The sequence below is a fragment of the Lissotriton helveticus genome, chromosome 1_1 (assembly GCF_964261635.1).
Source record: "Lissotriton helveticus chromosome 1_1, aLisHel1.1, whole genome shotgun sequence".
In the NCBI taxonomy this organism is placed as follows: domain Eukaryota; kingdom Metazoa; phylum Chordata; class Amphibia; order Caudata; family Salamandridae; genus Lissotriton; species Lissotriton helveticus.
This window is the reverse complement of record NC_136057.1, coordinates 1,265,222,606-1,265,244,402: the sequence shown is the minus strand read 5'-3', so window position 1 is coordinate 1,265,244,402 and position 21,797 is coordinate 1,265,222,606. Positions and strand designations below refer to the sequence as shown.

At 44.9% G+C, this 21,797-nt stretch overlaps 1 protein-coding gene and 1 pseudogene across 1 annotated transcript in view; both read right to left on the bottom strand.

Annotated features, from left to right (window-relative positions):
- The window catches only part of COG5 (component of oligomeric golgi complex 5), a 1,467,851-nt gene that overhangs the window by 190,312 nt on the left and 1,255,742 nt on the right, over window positions 1-21,797 (bottom strand). The gene's annotated exons all lie outside the window — the stretch shown is intronic.
- Window positions 3,217-4,364, bottom strand: LOC144789175 (urocanate hydratase pseudogene; annotated as a pseudogene).

Genomic DNA, 21,797 nt, shown 5'->3' with positions numbered 1-21,797 from the left:
TGGTGTCAATCACTGGAGGGTAACTGTTCCTAGAAAAGTAGCTTGCCTATTTGGCCGCTTGAAGTACAAGTTAAAGAAAGCCTAACTAAGTTTAAGGTTACTGGTTGGATATAAAAGGAAAAAGGGGGGAATTCCACCTTGTTAGAGAAGTTCCCTCACACACCCATAAGAGTGTCATGCTTCATCATTTGGCGTTGCTCCTCGTGTGGTGGTATGGCTGTTCACCACGGGCCCCACGAGAAGGCTCTTTATCGGAGATCTTTTCAGAGGAACGCTGCAGTGGTGCGTGTGGGTGTGTGGGGAGTAGGGTGCGTGAGTTAAAAATATTGTGCTGGTACCCTAAAAAGTTATATTCAGGGTGTGTGAGGGCACTTCTCTAACAAGGAGGTATTCCCCCCCCCCCCTTTTTCTTTTTATAGCCAACCAGTAACCTTTAAATGAGTTAGGCTTTCTTTAACTTGTACTTCAAATGGCCAAATAGGCAAGCTCCTTTTCTAGGACCAGTTACCCCCCAATGATTGACATGTTGACCTTGGGAGCACAGGTACTGGACCTCTCTCCATTAGCTCCCAGTCCCCCTTCTCGTGTGTTTCTGACTTGGTGTTTTGGGACATAAATCAGGTACTGAACCTTTTTACATCATGACCTGGCAACAAGTACCTTTCATGTAAACAATTGTCAGTCAAATTGGCCACCCTTTTATGTTTGGTTTCATGCAGAAGGGTCTCAGATGTCTGAGACTTGGACCTTACTGGCAGAACTTTTACCCCAGATGGGGGTCACGTTCCAGAAGCACAAAGTGCAATTTCAGTTTAATCTCCTATACGGTCTTCCCAGATTCCCCAAAACTGTGTATCAAGCTAATGAGGCTTTGACTGCTGATCTACAACCCCAGGGGGAACGACAAATGCTCATTGCTCTGCAAAAACCATTCAGGGCAGTCTCTTCTCCCACCATTGCAAGATGGGTCATGCAGGAGGCAGGTGACCGGTGCACATTCTACCCGAGGCGCTATGCCTTCGTCCTCAGTGCTCGCTTGGAGGATATCATGAGTGCAGCAGACTGATCTTCAAATTCAACCTTCAAAAGGCTCTATTTCAACCCTAATCCTCATCTCGGGGTTCTGATATAGGGTGAAACTTTTTTCTAGCTATTTTAAAGGAAAGTTTTAACTCTATAAAGGACTTGGAGGCGAGGATTAGCCCACCCAATGCTATACCATTGTCCACCCCGACTTGTGGGTCTGTTATGAGATGTAAGGAATATATTTACGTTCAATACATGTGCATGGTTAAATATGCATTTAGGTATGTTTATGTTCTGAGACGGAACGGAATGTTTTTCCTTTAATCGTTCTGTCTGAATTTCTAGTTGTATGCTATAAGCTGGCTATACCTGCAGGTTACATTCTTTACCTGTTGTTAATTGCAGGTTTGGAGTCTTAAAAGGAGTAACATCTGCCAAGTCCTGCTTCTGTTGCAGGAAGAAAGAGGGAAAGCAAGACGGGACTAGCAAGGATATAGACAGTCCTATGCCATGATTGGATGACTTTTTGAACTCTGATCGTACCTTTCCCTAGTGTTTCTGTGATATGTAGTTTGATGTTTTTGTTACATATGTTTAACTTGACTGGAGCATAGATTAAATGAAGAAAGTAAAGCCTGATCCTCACCTCCGAATCCTTAATAGCATTTAAACTTTCCTTTAAGATAGCTAGGAACATTTTCATTCAGCACTCCATGAGAGTGCATGTATTTTTTAGCGTTCTCCTTTGTGAACTGCTCCCTTCAAGTCCCTCCCTCGCCCTGAATGTTGTATTTCTCCCCACTCCTCTCAGTTGGTCTGCAAAAGCACAGCACTAGGGGTATTTTTGCTGGGGTAAAACTGAACAGCAGACTTTAAGGGTTGTTTTTGTTTTATCTCCTGCATTCCACATATTGCATAAAAGCACAAGCTTAGACACATAAGGGCTCTTATGGCACAGGATGAAGAGCCATCTGCTGCACCCATCATCATCATCATCGGAGGCCGAATGTGTACTTAGCATGACACTTCTTCTGGAGGCTCATACACCTACTCCCTGGGCTATTACAGAAGACAAATAACTGAATCCTGTGGAAAGTTACTTAGGACTTGTCAATCCGTCCCTTTTACATTCTAACACTTCCTTATTCTATTTGCATTCTGTTCAGAGTTTCCTGAGTGAAAAGTATTTGGAAAATAAACGACACCATTTATTAAGATTAAAAACATTTACTTCAATGTACAGTTTTGATATACCATAGTACATGTTTGCATTTCCTCCAGTAATTAGATTTTTTTTCTTTTACCTTTTTAAACCATATTTGAACAGAAGAAAATTGGCAAAGCCAACAGCTAAGTACTCCTGTTATAAATATGAGACCTACTATCTTTGCTAATGCTTGGTGAGGGCTTAAAAGGGTTAACATTTTTGTATATCTTATCAGTTGACCAGCCACATGTTCATTTTCTTATAAATGTGGCACAGTTTGATGAATATGCCTGATATAGGGCAGACACTTAGGACCTGATTACAAGTTTGGCGGTGCGGCGTCAGGTCCGCCCCACCGCCAAAACCCGTGGTCAGACTGGCCCCAGATTACGAGTATTTCTCAGGTCTGACAGGCTTTTTGTTTACGTTCCCACGTCAGTGCCCTGAAAATGGGCACTGCAATGTAAACGCCTAAAACAGTTCCTACACGGCATGGACTTAAAAGTCCATTCCGTGCAAGAACTGTGGTGTATGCACACAGGGAGGCAATGTTTTGCCCCACTGCATGCACCCCAGGGTGCAAAGACAACACCCCTTTGTTTCCTCTCTGCCACGGTGTTCATGGAGGAGGAACCGTCATGAAAACTGTGGCAGAGGAAACTTGTAATATGCTTGGCAGGATCGCTGCAGTCCGACCAAGCATACTGGTGCCTCCTGACCGCCGCAACACGCCTCGGGATGACAGTTCCTTGACGGCCGCAATGGGGTAACGGCGGTTCAACCGCCCTAATTGTAATAGGACAGTTGGAAACCAACCACTGCCGCGCCCCCATGAGTCTGGTGGTTCGTGGACCGCCAGACTCGCAATAGAGCCCTAAATATGTTCAGATTACCATCTGTTTTTTTTTTAGATGGTATTCACATTTATGGGTAATTCAATCAATGCTTTACAATAATGTTGCAAAAGGAGAAGACTTCGGGGATCAGTTCTCCCCCAGGGCTTTCTGAAGGATAAATTTATCTTCCACATGGTATGGAAGAGTCACCCTAAGTCCACTGTTCCATGGTTCGTCGAATGGTTTCATGTGCGTTCACGTTACCAGACCAGCAGCGTCTTGCTACCCCATTGGAGACATCCCAGCCAAGCATCATCTTTGCCCTCTCCTCCGCCTCTTCCGAGCCGTCTAAAACGAGGCCGAATCCTCCATTTATTACTTCGCCCCAGCCTACACCACCACCATTGTGTAAAGCGACCCACGTGGCTCCCCGAAACGCATCACCCACAAAGTTCTGCACCGCCATATCTGCACAGAAGGCGGATCCATCATAAATGTTGGACGTCTCTCTGTAGGGGCTATCGGTCCCACTCACGTCATGGTGATCTCTGCTAATCACCACCGGAGCCTTCAGCCGACCATCAGCAACTGCCCGGTTAATAGCTACAGCAATGCATACCCGACCTTTCTGATCAGAATAGAGAATACGCGCCTGGGAACCAACAACCAAGTCATGCCTTCCAGCTTCCCGGATCCAGCGGATGTTGTCATTGTATTGTTGCTGGACTGCATCGCCCACTCCTTGATTAATGATGTTTTCCAGCTCGGAAGCAGCAATAAGGTCTGTGACCGACAAGTCATCGGAGGTACAGACCCATCGGAAAGGCCCGAACCCCAGAGAAAAAATGTCACCCATTATGTGCTGCACATATGAAGGATTGTGAAATTCAGTTTTTCCTACACCTGTCTTCTCTACTTCAGCACCAGCTCTCTTTGCTTCCAGCAAAAACGCATTTCCATAGTCCCAGAAAAACAGAGCTTTCTCAGACAGTGTATTTATGGCTGCCACTTGCCTTCTCAAGCTTTCTTTCACGAGTTCCCGGAACCTCTCTGGATTGGTGGCAAGGAGCTTGTTTGCTTCTTCGAAGGAGAGTTGAACCGGGTAGTAACCACCACTGAAAGGATTGTGGCAGGAGGTCCGATCGGATCCTAGGTCTACAAGCAGATCTCCAGTGGCTTCATATTCAGATACAAGCCGTTCCCTTATTCAGGCCACACACTAATCCACGCTGTTGGTAACTTCCATGTTACAACGTCCGTCCTCCGCCTGTCCGAGAGGTGTCCGTCCTCTGCATGTCCGAAGACAATGTCCAGCCTGAAGGAGCTGTGCGCGGGCCTGCCCCTCACTCCCCATGCCCCCTGCAGGACCCCTGCACTGTCTGCGGAGGAGCGCAAGCTGGCCCTGCAGAATTCCCTGTGTTACTTCCCTCCTTCCTTGCACCAGGAGCTGGCTCAGGAGTTTGCGCATGAACTTCGGCTGTACGGCCACATCTACATGTACAGGTTCTGCCCTAGGATTAAGATGAGAGAGTACCCCATCCATGAGTACCCTTGCAAGACCAAGAAGGCGGCGGCGGTAATGCACATAATCATGAACAACCTGGATCCAGCTGTGGCACAGTTCCCGCAGGAGTTGGTAACTTATGGAGGAAATGGACAGGTCTTCAGCAACTGGGCTCAGTTCTGGCTGGTGATGAACTATTTGGCCGAGATGACCGAGGCCCAGACGCTTGTGATGTATAGTGGCCATCCATTGGGCCTCTTCCCCAGCCACCCCAATGCTCCTCGTTTGGTCATCACCAACGGGATTGTTATTTCAAACTACTCTTCGAGGGAAGAGTATGAGAAGCTCTTTACAATGGGCGTGACAATGTACGGGTAGATGACTGCAGGCAGCTACTGTTACATTGGGCCGCAGGGGATAGTCCACGGTACAGTGCTCACCGTGTTGAATGCAGGGCGCCGCTACCTTGGCCTCGACGACCTGGCAGGGAAGGTCTTCGTCACATCGGGTCTCAGGGGCATGAGCTGTGCCCAAGCCAAAGCCGCAGTCATTGCTGGATGTGTTGGCGTCATTTCGGAGGTGGACAAAGCGGCATTATCAGATTACCATCTGTATTTTAAAATTTGTGCCTATTCATAACGAGGGAGCCCAGTTGAATATGAGGGTTTGGAAATGTGTTCATTTGCTAATAAGTTTGGCACTGTGTGATGAATCTGCACAAATTTTGGAAGAACATAAGAAAGATGTGTTTTTCTACTGTTATGCCAAGTTTTGTGCTATTCATAATGCGGTGGAACTAAAATGAAATTTTCTTATCCTTATAACTTTGGCGTTTAATGGATCTGCACAACATTTGGCAGGTACTTAGTACGTTTAACTTTCTTTTAGTTTTTGTTTTACGTTCTCTACATTTCCTTCTCCACATCTCTAATCATATATATCTCTAACTCACTCTAAAACTGTATTTCTCTGCTTCTCTGTCTATATTTCTCTTTTAACCTCTCTTTATCTTTTTCTTTCTGGTTACCTCACCTTTCTCCAAATATGTTATGTCCCTCACTACCTCAAATATGTTTCTATTTCATTTCTATCCCTATCTGCTTCTATTGCATATGTCTCATTATGATCTTGTCTTAATGTCTTTGCCCTTATCCTGGATCATCCAATGTCCAATTTCCCTTACTCAGGATGATTGCAGGTAACGTGTATCTTTGGAAGTGCACACAGAATAGAAGAGTGACAAGGCAGGGGAAGAGAAAATTGGTGAAAATTATCATATTTTAACCAATGGAAAGATGGAAAGCCTCCCAGCAACACTTTGATAATTACAGTGTGCAGCAAGAATACCAGCAATGAAGGGGATATATTTGTGATTACAAACCTTCAGCAATGAAAGCTACAATTTCAAGTGCGAAGTGGATATGTCTTATTTTAATTATGTACTAGTCTACTATACATTTACCAAGCCACCTTTAGCATGTTTTCCTACAAAGGAAGTAACAAGCTGGTAAACACTGAACAACAAATACAACTTTATTGTAAGTAAAACAGATCTAAATCCAAGCTCAAAGAGAAATGGCTTCATCGATGCTTGTTCAAGCTTGAGCTTTCTGCTGTTAGTGCGACACGTTTTGGAAGATTTAACATATGATACAATATTGTTGAGCATCACGAGGCCTCAAAGGAGCCAAAAAGTAATAATACATTCTAAGTTGTTCCATATGGGGTTGGGGAGAGAGCAACATATATCTTGCCTGGGCCCCACAAATCCTTAAGATGTCACTGCTTAGGACAGCAGCTGAGTACTACTCAATTGTACTGTTCCTGAGACTAATTCTTTACACCACACGAGTACTTTCCCCAACATTTTTCATTTAGACTGAGATCTTTGTAACAATTCTGCAGATTACAACTTTAATTTTAACTGCTGGCTGACTGCTTACACTGCTAGGGAAAACAAAATACTCCCAAGACACCAAGGAGGAGGCCAGAAGATTGTCTTCAAATTCTCTTAGAAACTGAAGAATTTGTCTGGCTGGGTTAAGGCCCCTGCTGCACCTCCTCCCACACACGGGTGGAAAAAAGGGAAATTGAATAAAGCATTTTGAACATTGATACCGTACTCTGCAAGACCAAACAACAGCTAGTCATAAATGAAAACAAGTTACTTACCTGTAACTTTAGTTCTCCAGTATTGGAATCTTTCATAGATTCACATGCCTGAATCATTCCCCGTCGTCGAGACGGGAGTCTCCGGTATATAAAAAAGCAGTGCTTAGTAGTGTAGCAAACTGAAAAGAGGCCTAGGCCCATTTCCCTTTTGCAACCCATAGCCTTTGTTATGTCAAAAAGGCCCAAACTTTTCCCTGCACCAATCAGAGCTCCTTACCCTCTAGAACACTCCTGAGAGAACCTTCTGCCCCTCAGATTTTTCGCGCACTTCTGCATATAACACACTTCTTGTGCTAAATCTGAGGTGAGCCTTTCAGGGGAGGATGGTGGGTGCATGTGAATCTTTGAAAGATTCCAATACTGGAGAACTAAAGTTACAGGTAAGTAACTTGTTTTCTTACTCCAGTATTGGAACTTTCATAGATTCACATGCCTGAATCAGAATAGCGAGCAGTGAAAAAACAAAGCACATTTTTCTGATACATTACATAATCATGCAATACCATTGGAAAATGAAGCATAATCTCATATACATATATACATACTTATATAAAATGTGACTTTGTAAACAAAAGAAATTATGGATGGAGGGATGCAAGAAAGGCTCACTGTTACTGGATGATATTCCGCAGTACCGCCTCTCCCACCGCCGCATCCGATTCTGTGGCTGCCTCCAAGCAGTAGTCCTGGTGAAGGTGTGCGTAGATGCCCAGGTTGCTGCTCTGCAGATATCCTGGATTGGCAATCCTCCAAACAATGCAGTGGATGTGGCCACTGCCCTCGTGGAATGGGCACGGACTCGTGCATTCAAAGGCTTTCCAGCAGCTTGATGACAGTAGACAATTGCACTGGAAATCCATCTGGCAATTCCCCTCTTTGACAGCGGGAAACCTTTCCTGGGTGCGCAAGGCGACTAATAACTGGGAAGACTTGTGAAACGCCTTAGTTTCTTTCAAGTAAAATTTCAAACATCTCTGAACGTCCAGCAAGTGTAATACTCTTTCTGCCGCTGTTGATGGATGAGGAAAGAAACGCTTCAGCACCAATGGTTCGTTCAAATGAAAATCAGTTGGCACCTTCGGAATGAACTTCGGGTTTGTCCTGAGAATCATTTTATCCTCTTGAAATTGCAAGAAAGGCTCCTGAATCGTGAGCGCTTGTAGTTCACCTACTCTTCTCGCTGAAGTCAATTCAATAAGAAGAGCCACTTTCCAGGACAAGAACTTCAGGTCTGCCCTGTGTATCGGTTCAAATGTTGGCTTCATCAATTGAGAGAGTACAATATTCAGATTCCACAAAGGAGGTGGAGGCTTTACTGGTGGAAAGACTCTGAATATCCCTTTCATGAATTGTTTGATAATCCTTGAGGACCATAAAGATGGGCCTGACGATGACCTCCTGTAGCGGGATAACGCAGCCAAATGCACCTTGATGGAGGCGTGTGCTAATCCTGACTTTGCTAACAGCAGAATGTAAGGTATAATTTGATGAGGTGCAGCAGTAAGAGGGTGAACATCATGTCTCTTACACCACAGACAAAACCTCTTCCATTTCATTCTGTAGGTTTTGTTGGTACTCTCCGCTCTGGCCTTGGACAGGATCTCCCTACATTCATGTGAGATGTTCAGATGGATAAACTCACAGTGTTCAGGAGAAAGGCTGCTAATCGCAAGGATTTCGGGTCCGGATGGCGCACCAGCCCCTTGGACATTGTCAGAGGCGATGGAATCAGGCACAACCGAATTGGACGGTCTTCCGACAGTAGCAGCAGTTCCGTGAACCAGTGTTGTCTGGGACACCACGGGGCTACTAGGATCATCCTGCACGGCTCTTTCTTGATCTTCACCAGTACACGGGGGAGAAGAGGAATTGGAGGAAAACCGTAGGCAGAGATGCCTGACCATGCCATGGAAAACGCATTCCCCCAAGATCCCCTCTGGGGAAGTCAGCTTGCGAAGTACTGGCATTTTCTGTTTTCCCTCGTAGCAAAGAGGTCCACCATCGGTGTTCCCATCTCCGAAAGATGCTGTCCAGGATCTCCTGGTCTAGCTTCCATTCGTGGCAGGACGATTTTAGCCTGCTGAGAGTATCTGCTTTGACGTTTTGATCCCCCGGGAGGTGTTCTGCTGTCAATGATATTCCCTGCTGAATAGCCCATTCCCATATCTCCTGGGCTTCCTGAGACAAGGAGAGAGATCTTGTTCCCCCTTGCTTGTTTACATAATGCATCGCCGTGGTGTTGTCTGTTCTTATCAACACCGGCGCACCTTTTATCCTTGGCAGAAAAGCCAGTAATGCCAAGCGGATCGCCCTGAGCTCCAGCAGATTTATATGTAATTGCTGCTCCTCTGCCTTCCAACGGCCGCTGACCTGAAGGTCCTGAAGGAAAGCTCCCCATCCTTCTAACGACGCATCCGTCGTTACCACTAGCGGAGCTGCTCTTGCTAGAAACGTCAGTCCTTGAGACACATTTGCCTTTTGCGTCCACCACTTTGCTGCCTGCAGCATGACTGGTGTCACCTGTATTGTATCGTCGAAGGATCCCTCCGCCTGACGCCATTGGAGATCGATCTGTTCCTGCCATGGTCTCATCCTTAGCCTGCAGCAAGGCACCAGTGGAATACAAGAGGACATTGTGCCCAGCAAGGATTTGTACCTACGGACTGAAAGAGACTTTCTTTTTCCCAAGTCTTGGAAGAAGAACACAATCCTCAGTTGTCTTTCCTCGGAGGGAAACGCTTTGTTGCATTCCGTGTCCAATATTGCCCCCAGAAATGTGATCACTCTTGCTCGGTGGAGGTTTGACTTTCCCTCGTTTACAGTCAATCCTAAATTGGCGAATAAGTCTATGCAAGCTTGCATCGACGCTCTGGCCTGTGTCTTTGATGGTGCTTTGACTAACCAGTCGTCGAGGTACGGAAATATTTGATGTCTTTGCTTCCTCAACACAGCCGCCACTGGAGCCAGGCATTTCGTGAAAACTCTTGGCGCTGAGTTCAAGCCGAATGGCAGTACCCTGAATTGGTAATGTCTTCCGGCTACCCAGAACCGAAGGTACTGCCTGTGTACAGGATGTATCGGCACGTGGAAATACGCGTCTTTTAGGTCCAATGTGGTCATATGATCTCCTGGGTTTAATAACGGAAGGATGTCCTGTAGGGATACCATCCTGAAAGATTGTTTCTTGAGATAGGTGTTTAAGGATCTGAGATCCAGAATGGGGCGCCACTGGAGCTTGTTTTTCTTGATAAGAAAAAAACGGGAGTAAAACCCCTTGTTTTCCTGGGATTTTGGTACCGGTTCTATTGCTCCCTTTCAGAGCATTGTCCGAATCTCCTGCCGGAGTTGATGCAGATGATTGGCTCTTTGGTGCATCAGTGGCGTACAAGGGGGCGTCTGAAGAAATTCTAGGGTGTGACCGAATTGAACTATTTTGAGGACCCATTGGTCCGTTGTTATTTTCCGCCAATTGTGAAGATAGTGAGCAATCTTTCCACCCAGGGGAGCATCTGACAGAGCCGGAAGATGGAGGTTGTCATTGCCGACGGGTGTTGTCCTTTCCTCGGCCACCACGTCCTCTTGGAGTTGATTTTGTGTAACCTCCTGACTGACGCTGGTTATATTGCTGACGGTACGGCTGCGATGAGGACTGATAAGAAGATGAATATCTCCCTTGTTGGTATCCTCCTCTATACGAGGATTGTCCTCTACCCCTGGAGCCACGAAAAGGGGTTTTCCTGTACTGCAGTGTTTCCAGAGCCTTTGCCGTATCAGTATCCTTCTTGATACTTTCCAGCGTATCATCTATATGTTTTCCAAATAATTCTTCTCCATTGAAAGGGAGGTCTAAGATTTTGTTTTGCACCTCCGGCCTAAATGCTGTTGCTCGCAGCCAACCTTGCCTGCGCAGGACCGCAGCTCCTTCCAGGGACCTAAATGCCGTGGTCGCTATATCCATAGCGCAGTCTATGACTTCAGCCGAAGTCCTCTCTCCTTCCATGAGAATTTTCTTCGCCTCCTGCTTTTCTGGATCTGGCACCAGGTTAACGTATGGAGACAGGTCGCACCACATCTGCCTGTCATACCTCCCCAATATAGCAAGGGCATTAGCGGCTCTTACAAGCAGAGCAGACATTAATGAAAAACGCTTCCCTGCGTTATCCAACCTTCTGCCCTCTTTGTCTGGAGGTGTTGCAATCGGAGCAGATGGGTTCCTGGATTTCTGTTGTGCCGCCTGCGTGATAACAGAATCCGGTTTGGGATGACCCAAAAGGAAAGATAGAGCATCGACCGGTGTTTTATACTTTTTATCCAGTCTGGCCAGAACCGGTGTTACCGTCGCTGGCGTCTCCATGACCTTCAATCCTTCTTTCCAGATATGAGACACTATAGGTAAAGATCGTACAGATCTCCGATACGAGTCTTTAAAGTCATATAGAAAACATTCCGTTTTCTCCTCTGTCATGGTCAGTGCAAACCTCTTAGTGGCTCTCTCCATCAAATTATGAAATCCACCAATGTCCTCCGGTGGAGAGTCCACTGGTCTCTGCGGAGGAGTTGCAAGTGATGGGGCGATATAGTCATGCCATTCTGCACTTGTGTCTGCAATCTCACCATCCTCCTGATCCTCATCCGAGGTATTGTGGTGTGTTGTCGGTGGTGGGGACCTAACAGTAGGTTCCGGCACAATCTCTCTCCTACGAATCGGAGTCCCTGGAACCGATCGTGGACGTGGAGTAGCCTCTATGGCCTGTTGAGCGACTGGAGTCGCTGGGTATCTTTTCCTATAATCCTCCAACATTCCTTGGAGATCCTTCAACAAAGAGGATGGTACACTGGTCATCTCCTCTCGTTGCTGTTGTCGATATCGGTGTTGTTCCTGGGGTTGTTCTTGATAACCCCCATATTCTTCCTCAGAATCATCTTCTTGGTACTTGACCTGTAATTGCGAAGGGCTACTGGCAATACCATACTCATCATCTTCCTCCGAATCTTCCTCCTCCAGTAAGTGAGACGGTAGCAATGGGGAGACCTTGCTTGGAGATGTAACCTAAGGTGTTATAGGTTTTTTCCAAGGCACCAACCTTTTTTCTGGTGTGTTTCCCCTCGTCGACGAGCCCGTCGACGAGATTCCCATCGCCGTCATCGACCAAGTCATTGTTGTCGACGCTACCGTCGACGTTGTAGTGACCGTCGACGCTGTCCTCGTCGATGTCGTCGTCCTCGTCGACGCTGCCGTCGTCGACACAGTCCTCGTCGACGTTGCCGTCCTCGACGCTGCTGTCGTCGACACCGCCGTTGACACAATCGTCGACGCCTTCGTCGACGGTGAAACCGTCGACGATATAGTCGTTGACGGTGAAATTGTCGACGCTGTTTTGTCACCAGCCTTATCCTTCTTCGTCGACGACGGAGGTGTTTTCGTCGTCGTCGATGGTCCCTTTTTAGTCGACGGTCCCGTCGACGGAGTTGATTTCTCCTCAGAAGGCGCAGAAGAAGATCGTTTGATGGTAATCTTGATCTTCTGAGGTGACTGTGGTGGATCTGAGGTGAATTTTGCTACTTTCACCTCACCCTTCTTCCCCTTAGATGAGACTGAAGGGGATTTTGAGGGACTGCGCCCTGAAGACCCTGGAGTGGTCTTTTTTGGGGCCTTCTCAGGTCTTTCCCCTGAGGAATGTGTCTGAGGAGATCTACTTCTCTTCTGAGATCTCTTAGACGCCACAGATTCCTCCTCACTCTCACTTGAGAGGATTTCCTTCCTGGCTTTGACTTTCTGAAGCCAGATCAGTAGCCTTCCCTCACGATCTCTCAAGGTCTTATTTGAAAAGGTACGACATACCTTACAATCTGCTGCCTTATGGTCTGGATAGAGACAGTAGATGCAGTCCTTGTGAGGGTCATCTGTAAACAGCCTTTTCTTGGAGCAGGTAGAACAAGCTCTAAATAATCCTTTTTTCTCTTTCTCAGACATGGTTGATGTAGAAAACATCAAATCCAAGAAGTAAAGAGTTTGAGCAGAGCTCAAAGGAGACTCCCTAGCACAACGTGCGGTAGAAAAATCTGAGGGGCAGAAGGTTCTCTCAGGAGTGTTCTAGAGGGTGAGGAGCTCTGATTGGTTCAGGGAAAAGTTTGGGCTTTTTTACATAACAAAGGCTATGGGTTGCAAAAGGTAAATGGGCCTAGGCCTCTTTTCAGTTTGCTACACTACTAAGCACTGCTTTTTTATATACCGGAGACTCCTGTCTCGACGACGGGGAATGATTCAGGCATGTGAATCTATGAAAGTTCCAATATTGGAGTAATAAGTATTTCTCTGTATGGTGAAATGAAGTAGCCTCAGAAGAAGACAAAAAGACAAAACAAGTGCCAGGCCACAATGAATTGCATATAATAAATGTACTTGATTGTAGCAGAATAGTTCACAAGTTATGATTCATTTATACAAGAACGTTATGGCTATACCTTATGTGAAACACCTGTAGTTCTGTAGTTAATATAGACACGAAGCCTACCAGTTAAACTATTTAACCATCTTATGCTGTTTCTCTCTATTTACTCTATCTGAGGACAACATAATTGGCAATGCAACGCAACAAAACGAGATTGCTTCTCTGTTTGGCAAGAAATATGAGTATTCAAGAAAATTTAAACAAAGATGTTCGGGAATAACAGTTAAACCGGAGTATTGTACCTAATTGAAGAAGAATTACTTAGTTTAGCACAACTGTACTGTCTTTCTTCATAATATTAACTCACCTTCTTTCCATATGAACTTTAATGAGAAAAGGCTGGAGCTGTTACCAATATGAACATTAACTTTGGTAATGTGCAAATGAAGATACAGTGCATTATTTTCCTACCTAAAACAATATTATTAGTGAACATAAGATGACATTAGGTGTACATTATATTGTGCATTCTGAAATTGCCAGGTCATCCTTTTGATTTGTTCCAAGATCAGAACTGGGCAGAGTGACTCATCGTTACTAATAGGACTGTGTTATAAAGAGAGGATATAGCAGGGTTTTGTTAAGGGACAGATTAGATGGTCTGGGAGAAGATTAAAAGAGCAATCATTCTGGTTCATATGCTAATGGCTACACCATTAATGCTAGTTTTTAGATGTTATATCGATTTCAGAATCTTCTTTAGGTTTCGCTGGTATTTTACTGTACTGTTTGGCAGCATTTATATAGAGTTTACCTCTCCTATGTGGAGCGCTGAAGCAATTGCCTACATGAGTAACATGCTAGACCATGTAGGGTGTGTGGTTGAAAGGATGTTGTTTTTGTTTTGATCCTATGTAGAAAGTATTGCCTTATGATGTGTGATGACCACCAAGGTGCATTTATTGTGTTATGGGATGCAGCGTGTAGCAGTGTGTTTGATGATGAAGTGTAAGAGATCGACGTGCAGTTGTATGGTTTTCGGCTTGATGGTGGCTTTGAACAGCTCTGCAGGTATCTTTATGGTATTTGATACAATGTGCTTATCTGGGTTACTGCACTGGATTGTCCGATCTGAAATTTTGTGCATAGTTGTGGTACTGAGCTAGCATGGTTGGATGGAGAAAGAAGTGGAGAGATCTGTTAGGATGGACATCTTTTATTATTATCCCACATAGGAGTGTCTATGTGAGATGTATAGAAGTGATCAGATTATATAGGTATTTGGAACCTACAGGGAATGGACTTTACTAAAGTCCTCCAAAATTGCCCAGTAAGGTGTGACAGATCTCTTCAGTTAGTCCATGCCTGTTCATTTGGTAATGTTTGGCTGTACAGTGCAGGTGATGCACAACCACCATAGCAGATATGTCTTATGTGGAATTAATATGTATAAGTTGCAATTTGTTTTTCACCGCTTCATATTGTGGTTTTAGTATTATTGTGGACCATAATTCGCATATATGGAAGTACATAATTATATAATGCCAGGGCGAACCATAGGTCAGCCATATTTTTGCTTACCTGCATAATAAAAGCAGTTTGCTGAGAAACAAGTCTATCCTACGGAGTTCTTATTGTATAATGGTGGCGTGATAATAAGTGAGGCAGGCTTGGAGCGCAGTGTTCTGTTTGGTTTGTATGGCTTGAATTTAGCTAATAGATATAGTGCGTTTTCCTTAAGAGGCTCTTTGGAGATTGCAGAATACCTTGCACATTGCCCATCTATCTATAGGTAGCCCGTGGAACGATTGCAGAACTGATGTGGACTTGGGTGAAGGCAGAGAAGAAGCCTTGCGGCAGCATTTTGGATGGGTTTTACTTTGCATATAATGGATGTTTGTGTATAATGGGTGAAGGTGAGCCAAGGTATAAGCTGGTGACATATGAAAAGCTTGGGGATTACGAGTCTGAGGATGGCTTGCAGTTTATGTTGGAACACGAGATGACATTCTAAACAATAAACCATTCCATACTTTCTATGGAACTAAATAGCTAAGGCTTACACATATTTACAGAAATATGCGGCTCAGTGGCACTCATTGTTCATGAAAGGAAGCTAAAGGGTTGCAGGCGATGTCAATAGCTTAAGTAAAGTCTTATGGTAAGCATGCCCCTACCCCCCCCCAGAACAGTCAAGGATATTGTTGCCCCAGATGGTTCCTCCTAGACAAGTCAAAGCCATGATGAACCACACGAGTATCCCCTTAGGCGAATGAGCTTCAAGATGCAACTCAGGAGATCCCCATCAGCCATTCAAGTTAAAACACAATAAGCACTAGCCATACCCAGTCATAGGCCAGTCGAACCTATGATGTATGTCAGATTTCTCCAACAGAGCCATATCAAAGCCATAAAGTAACACAAATGTTCCACTATGCCAATCAATTCAATTATACATGTGTCATTCAATGCTATGATGGGCCACAAGCACGAACTGCACGCCAGCCATTCCATGAGATATGCATCAGATATTACTACAAATGAGAGTTAATGCCTATATGGGAATATCATGCACGGTGTGACCCAGCTATATTTCACTGGCTATAGAATGGCCTATTTTACCCCATGAACCCTGCACAGACCCATCGGCGTCATGATGTGCCTGTGGCATCATGCTTCAAGGGCTAGCCACTGGAATGATGCACCGCCAGATGGGCCTTTCACCGGGAAGACATGCCTCATGCTCTCTCCGCATAAGCCACTCAATGGCATGATATGTCCAAAGGAACCCCATAATAGGTGAGTAAACAACAAGTGGCCAGTGCACTTGCCTTTACACAAGTCTAGTTCACTACCATCAGTGCAAGCTTGGATCAAAGGTGTATATGGAGGTTGTTCTCTTGTCAGCAGCTTGAACACATCAGTTGTGTGAGTCAGGAGAAATTTATGGAGATGTGTAGTCTGTAGATATCCCTCCCTTTCTAACGTGACTCAGCACTTACACAGACATTGTGAGGAACAATGTGAGCTGCAACGCTAGTGCTTTAAATAGGCAGATACTGGTGAATAATGAGTACCTGTACTTCTTTCATTTGAATGGGAGAGGTCTAGCACTTCTCAGCAGGGGTGCAAAACTTTTAATAACAGAGTACCTGCAGTTCTCCTTACCGAGCAAGTACTATAGTATAGTGAGTATCTCACATGTACATTCCTATTTCAGCACTATGCAAAACACATCCTATTAATACAGTGCTTGAACTAAGCAGCACTTTCGTAATAGCACTCCAAATCTTCAAATCAGTGACATTTGTACAGCGCACACATCACTCGGAAGTTGTCAAACAGCCATGACTTCAGCTTCTTGCGAAAGCAGTTGTGATCGGTAATTGTGCTTAAATTTAAGGGAATTTTGTTCCAGGGTGTCGGGGCAAGAAAAGAAAAGGATCTACGCCCTTTTCTGGTAGTACGAATTCTGAGAGGAGTAAGCAGTGATTCGTTACTGGATCTTAACAACCTACGAGGCTGGTACCAACATAGTTTTTTGGACCCGTATCCCGGACCTTTGCCATACATATGTTCATGTGTCAGACAAAGGATCTTGAAGTAAGTTTGTTTTCTAAACGGGAGCCAGTGTAAGGATTTTAAACACGGGGCGGAGGGAGATCTAGGTTAAAGATTTAGGACCAGCCTGGCCGCGGTGTTCTGCAAAATTTGAAGTCGGTTTAGATGACATTCATTAATTGAGAACAACAGGGCATTTCCGTAGTCCATCCGATTTATTATTAGGCCCTGAACTAATGGTTTCCTGGGCTCAACAGGGATCCATTTGTAGACCTTTGGTAAACTGCGCAACACTCCGAAACATGTATCGATGATATGGTTGGTTTGACTTTTCATGGACAATTGGTCGTCCATACAGAATCCCAGATTTCGTACATTTGGTTTGGGAGTTGGACAAAGGCCAAGGCTAGTGGGCCACCAGTCTTTGGACCAGTGCTCCTGCGCCTTGCCAAAAAGCATTATCTCCGATTTGGCTCTGTTCAATTGAAGATGGATGGAACTCATCCATCTGTCAATGTGGGACATGCATTCTTTAAAGCGCTGCTTTGTTTCTACAGCGTATAGGCCAAGAGTGACCAACATCTGCGTGTCATCAGCATAAGATATGACATCAGAGCCATAAGATCTGATCACCTTGGCCTGCGGCGTCATATAAAGATAGAGAAGAGTCGGGCTCAAAATAGAGCCCGTAGCACTCTCATCTTGACCGGTCTTTCACATGAAACAACTTTACCCATTTGTACAGTAGTGATTCGCTCAGTAAGGTAACTCTTGAACCACTTGAGGGCGTATTTACATGATAACGTCACTTACAAATTCAACAAGCCTAAAAGTGGAAATGGTGTTTATTTGAGCATTGGCTTAAAAATAAAAGGTACTTACCTCCAGTAGCACTCTTTCTGTTGGATTCTCTCTCTAACCAATGATTCCTCAAGGTTTAAATGCTCCCAGGTGTCAGACTGGATCCAGAATACTTTCTACAACAGCTTCAGTGCGCTACGAGGAGGTGCCATCAGATTCCAACACAGCTCTGTCCCATTTCAGGAAGTGATGTAACAGAGCCACATATAGGTGCCACCCCTGCTCACTGAGTTTATCACAGATAATTTCCATGCCCTCAGATGCACAGCGACTGATAAATTAAAAAGTAGACAGCATGTAAAATAAAACTTGGGACTATACAACTTACAAGAACTTTACACATTAGAATGGAAAGGTGAACGGGGAGTGAGTAATCTACCATCAGAGTATTCACCAGAAAGCATGCTAACCAAAGGTTAGTATCTTGTTATTGTGATCAATACTTTTAATCGCATAATTCTCATCTATTAAACTGATAACAAAAGCCATACCCATCAAAGATGGTCAATCAGAGGAGTACACCTGGAAGTCACGTAGGAACAAGCAAGTAAAATTGAACTTCCTGTGGACCTCGATACAGTACAGACAGACACACATCTAGCAGCTTCAAAGATATCCAACATCAGAAGGTTTTTAGAGAGGACCAAAGTCGCAGCCTTTGCCCTGGTGGAATGAGATTAAAGGACCACAGGAAGTTGCAATGGTAATCCATTTAAATAATGTCAATTACTGGACTGGCTTCCCTTTTATTGCACCAACAAAGGGTTGATCGGCCACACAATGCTCCGTAGTCCTATCATTGTAGAGACTGAGAGCCCAACAGGTACAGCTACTTATCCTCCTAAGTGGGATGTGGGGAAGAGAAGAACGCTGGGAGCAAGAAGGACTTACCAACATAAAAAGGAGATATAATTTTTCGAAAGGATGTCCAAAACCAAAGCGCCAACCTGAAGAGGGGAAAAGTGGTATAGGGCAGCTTAAGAGATAACACCTGCAATTCACTGAAACAATGAGCAGAAATGATGGCAGGAAAGAGCGAATGATCTTGAAGCATCAGGATCGTTGCTGGAATGTCCCAAACTCATTATGGAGGCAGGGGCCTTTAAAGCCACCAAGCCCAAGATGGCCCTTAAAAAAGGGAACATGGGATTTCAGCTCACTGATGTGGAGAATTCCAGGGTGGACAGTACCAAAACTGTGGCTTCCAAGGGGTTCAAGACCAATCGAAGTAAGCCCGCCTTTAGCAGCCAGTTATTAAGGTATGTCAATGCATGTATTCCTACATTTATAAGGAATAAAGGATTCATTCCCTTGTAGACAAAGGATCGTGAGTACCACTGACCACAAGAATAAGCACCTCTCAAGTTACCCACACCTGCAGGGGTTCTCCATACCAGCTTAACTCCTTCATCGCTCTGCGACTTCCATAAATTCTACATGCTCACACCTTGTTTGTCCTGATGATGATCTCCATTATTTGAGATCGAACCGCCGTCGACCATTACAACCTTAACTCCCTAATGTTTAATAATTTAATTTGGAGTTTTGTTTCTCTGTTTTCAATGCAATGTTAATTTTAACTGTCACCAACACCTTCACGCACTTTTCACGTACCTGTGTGAGCACCAGAACTATTTAAAATAACGAATGATACTCCATTTATGATGTGAATAAATGTGATGTCATTCAAAAACCTTGTCTCTTCATACATTGTTCTACAAGCCCCGCCTGAACTTGTTACGCCGCTATAACTGATTAACCCTGCTCCTAATGAACTGTAGCCTAGGCTACCAGTCTACCATATTGGCCTCACACAGACCTTCGTTCTCCTTAACCACGTTAACCCACCCCCAGCTCAAAATACCGGGGTTCCCTTGTTCTCTAAATACATATCTTTATAAGTAAGCCATGATTTTTGTGAATACCCTGGGGGTTGAAGTAGGGTCAAAGGGCTGGACAGTGAACTGGAAATGTTCTAATCCCACAACAAACTGGAGAAAACACTTGTAGGACTGCAGGATCAGAAAATGAAAGGTAACCATCCTGCATGTCCAAGACAACCATCAAGTCTTCTTGATCCATGCCCAACAGGATATGAGCCAATATCAAATTATATGGAACTTGTCCTTCCATGTTGAAGGTATTCAGAACCCTGAGATCCAGATTCACCCTCAGACTCAGATCCTTCTGAGGACCAAGAAGTATTGGGAGTACCAACATGTGTTTCTCTCCGTCTAGACTACAATTCGATTGCACGCTTGGCAAACAAATGTCTGAACTCCTCTGGATAAGATGGTGGCATACTCAGCCAATGTTTGCCCACAAACTGGTGGAATATGAGTTAGGTGTAGAATAAAAGGCATAACCAAATTGAACAACCTGAAGAACCCACCGGTTGGAAGTAATTGCATGCCAGCCAGAGAGGCAAAAATCGAACTCTGCTCCCTGCTGCTCCCTTATGACCAGTGAAGAGGAAACTAAAAGTGGTTTGGCAGAGGCTGCAGCTGATGAGGTAGACGATAAAGGGACTCCTGCATCCACTAGTGGCCATAGCCTCTGCTACCCCAACTCCCACTGGAGCCACAAAGAAGCTGGACAGGTGGTGAGCCTATCAGTAGGCAAAGAGACTCAAGTACCCCTGGAAAAAACAGTATTGTTGGTCGAACTGACAGGTGGGGAAGGGAAACCGAGGACTAGGCAGTAGCCCACCTGACTTTATGTTATGTTATGTTATGTTGTCTTGTAAAGCGCATGGCTACCCCAGCAATGGGGCGTCCCAGCGCTGTAGACCACTGGGGAACCCGTCCTGGCTTTCCCTGTGAGATGATCCCTGCTGGGTATCTCCAAGGTGGAACCAGGCATCCCCGGTGTATGTGGGGGGCCGTTGTGGAGATGAGGCAAGCTAGTGCCCAGAGTTGCCGAGTGTGATCCCTGGTTAGAGTAGGCACCGAAGCGAGAATTATCGAGTCTGCTGACCCTGGTCCACGACCCTGCCGCGTCGGGAATTGAACCCTGGTCCCGGGCCGTCCTCTGCTTCCGGGTCTGCCGCCTCTAACCAGTGAGCCACACCACTCCACCGGTCTACTGTAATGCAGCAATGATATCCTATTCTGGGGTACCTCTGAGCATCATGTTCATGAGTGGGGGCACCTCCTCTGTAGTCACACAGTCGTCAAAGGGTAGATTCAGCCTGCCAAACCTATTAAAGGGCACTTTTGCTGAATCTGCTTTCACTCTGATCAGTTTGACTCAATCACATGGCATATTCATCACCAATGCCTTGAGATCTCAGATTAACATATTAGCATGCATCTCAGCTGATACAGACTCTAGTGTCCATATTGTGTCTATATTTGTATCTTGAAGCATCCTGGCTGTCATGAACAGTTTGATCACAGGAATCTCAAAAATCATCAGGAAGAGCAGGCAAGATCTTGCTCACCATATCCCAAAGTGCATGTTCCTAGCAGGGTTCAAAGAACTTGCGGCCAAACTCTTGGAAGAAAAATATTTAGCAGAAAGCGTTGCACTCCACTATGCAGCAGATTGGTTGCTGAATAGGTTTGGCAGGCTGAATCTACCCTTTGACGACTGTGTGATTACAGAGGAGGTGTCCCCACTCTTGAACATGATGCACAGAGGTACCCCAGAATAGGATATCATTGCTGCATTACAGTAGACAGGTATGAGAGCCCTATGCTTTGTATATTGCATGAGATATATGCATTAATCAGTCAGGGAGGAGTTCTCAAGTCCTGAAGAAGACTGTAGGCCTGTACAGACCCAATAATCAGAAGAGACATGTTGGCGGTCACATGTGGTTAAGTGAACCATTATTACTTACCTTTGAACAAGAAGATGTGTTTTTCAGATATACTAAGATCACCTACAAATAAAAGAAAATATTTTAGGTATTCCCTTAGGTATTTTTAAATAAGACCTTTGAATCCCTCAATTGTCCTGGATAAAAAAATATTTAAGGACCTCATTTTTGGTCTAGCCCACCAGAGTGGTATTATCCTACTCCGGTGTGGGGGTGTCACCAAGAGTGAAACATGCCACGATAAGTTGTGAGTGAGGAGATCTCTCAAATGTATTTTTTGATCCCTTTAAGTTAGGTTTTATTGGCTCGGGTGTAAATGTCACCATAGTCCATTTAGCACTCAAGCATTTGTTTGTGATTTCTTTGTTTAATTAGAAGGATGTGCTTGGGCTCTCATCATTTGTCTCTCCTAGTA